The following is a 2325-nucleotide window of genomic DNA, read 5'->3' as shown; positions in this document are numbered from 1 at the left end:
CAGGTAGGGAAACCAGAAGAAAGTATTTGCCATTGATGTCTTTTTTCACAAACGATGCCCAGAAAGTTTCCATCTCTCTAATGAGTCCCCAGAGAATTTCTAAGAGGAAGCCAAATAATTCCCATAGTGTGTTAGATAGGGCCTCCTCTTTGGCCAACTAATCCTCATATTGTATTACCATGATTTTACTAATTGGAGACATGATGGACAAGTATTGTGCACAGGATGGTAATTTGCTCCCCATGGAAGTGAATATCTCAATTACCAACCAAGGCATTGAGGCCACAGCTAATGTAAAAAAGTAAGACCATTGATGATGCTATTGAGGCAATTTCTAAAGTGTCCATGGATAAAATGCACCGGTGATATTGTTCTGTGGAGTAATGTAGAGGATTTTCTTATGCTGGTCCAAATGGAAGACGAACCCTAGAGCATCATAACAGGTGAGATAATTTTGGCAAATTTCATCAGGAAAACTTCATGGATATTTCTATGAAGTGTTTGAGAGTGAGGACACCTGCATGCCACTGGGCACCAGAACTCTGATTTGAAGGAATTTTAAACTTTAGTTTCCTTTGATTTCCTGTTGAAAAGAGGAGTGACACTCCAGCCTTTTATTTGTATGTTAAATTTCAAAATTATTGAGTTTTCCAATGAGCTAGTGTTCTGTTTACCCCTAGTTAACAGTAGTGGAAGATAAGAAATGTGGTCAAATGACAGAAAGAGCAATTGGATGGTGGAAAACGTAATAAGCATAAAGACTGAAACCAGAGCAAGAAGAAGGGAGGGCTTTAGGACAAGTTTTTATTTTTCACAGGGAGGACACAGTCTTAGTCTTAGAAAGAAATGAAACAAAATATATTGAACATACAGAAGAGTCGGGGAACACGGAAAGTGTTTTGACTTAGGAGACACATAGTATTGTGCAAGGGAACCAGTCTTCTATAAAATGAACTAATTGGGATCATTATTAATTCACTCATGGACTATTCTACTTATTTATTAAGCACTTATATTTCATTTATTTAAATATTGGGTTATGTTTTGAGGATACAAAGTGGAATAAGGCATAGTTTTGAAATTCACAAGTCAATTAGGATGACAGGAAAAGTAATTTGGATGTAACATGTAGAGTATTTTGATAAGAACACATGAAACAAGCTTTAGAAACACTGAGAAGAGAACAGCAAAGTGTCTTTGACAGGTTAGAGATAGTTCAGCAGCTGGTGACTTAAAAAATTGTGAAAAACCAGTAGGTGACAGATGAAGGTGAAAGGATATTTGAGGTTAAAATTCTGTCTCTGTCTCCCTCTCTGTGTCTTTCTCTGTCTGTGTCTCTCTCTCAACATAGACTCTTGCAACTCAAATGCATATATAGGCAGCTGTAAGTATTTCTGGGTGATGTATGCGTGATGATGGCTTGATATTAAATACAAGGCGAAGTTGTAGATCTAGATAAGAATAAAGCATCAGGTGCCTTATTACCTAGCTTAAGGAATTTGGGCTCTACACTATAGATGATGAAGAGTCATTAAACAGGACAATGAACATTAATTCACTCTTTCCACTTGTTAGACAGGTTTTTTAATTACCCTCTTCATCTTTTGTTTTCTTTTTCCTCTTTTTCATTTTCCCAAGCTTTTCTGTAAAACTATAATAACATCACATCCAAGCTCTTGACATTCTCTCCTATGTCCAAATATTTTATGCAGCATCCTAGGCTGTGTTGAGTGGAGTCGAAGTCTTCATGGTGAATTTTATTTTTCACCAAGTTTTGGTTCCCACAGAGGTTCCAAGGATGAGTTTGAAAAGGCAGATGACTGATGAGGGTCATGAGATAATCGTTGAGTAACATGACCGTTCTCTCCTTTCAGGAACTCCAACAATTTTTGGATACTAAGTTACCTTTTCACTCTGGGGATGATCTTGTAAGAGAGAAGCTATCAAAGAAAGGAGACCAGGAAATAGAAAGGTAAAGAGATGGTGTCTCAGGAAGGATGCTAGTGGGGATTTTGTTCTACTCAAACAGCATGCTGTGCGTTCCTTATTTATACAGTTTATAGACAAAAAAAAATTAAAAAGATTTTGAAAGAAGTAAATCTCTTGATTCTAGTCCCATTTAGAAATTTTGTTAGACCTTTGTCTAGGCAAGTATCTACTTAGGAACACAAAGACAGAACTTGGGAACAAAAGTTTGCTCAGTATCCAAGTCAGGTATATCATGCATGGGACATATGTTCAAATGGGAAACCAGTGAACACTGAAGGAAAACTGAATTACTCCCTCCAGAGCTTCCAAGGCCTCCACGAGACTGAGTCCAGTACA

At 37.3% G+C, this 2325-nt stretch overlaps 1 long non-coding RNA gene across 1 annotated transcript in view; it reads left to right on the top strand.

Annotated features, from left to right (window-relative positions):
• Positions 1–2144, top strand: part of LOC111819340 (uncharacterized) — a 5670-nt gene extending 3526 nt beyond the window's left edge. Inside the window, exon 3 of the long non-coding RNA XR_002823027.1 lies at positions 1875–2144. This is a non-coding gene — a long non-coding RNA (uncharacterized LOC111819340). The remainder of the gene's footprint in view (positions 1–1874) is intronic.
• Positions 2145–2325: the final 181 nt, after the last annotated feature.

Source organism: Trichechus manatus, unplaced genomic scaffold (genome assembly GCF_000243295.1).
Source record: "Trichechus manatus latirostris isolate Lorelei unplaced genomic scaffold, TriManLat1.0 scaffold00398, whole genome shotgun sequence".
NCBI lineage: Eukaryota > Metazoa > Chordata > Mammalia > Sirenia > Trichechidae > Trichechus > Trichechus manatus.
The sequence above is the reverse complement of the archived record's forward strand: the minus strand, read 5'-3'. Positions and strand labels throughout refer to the sequence as shown.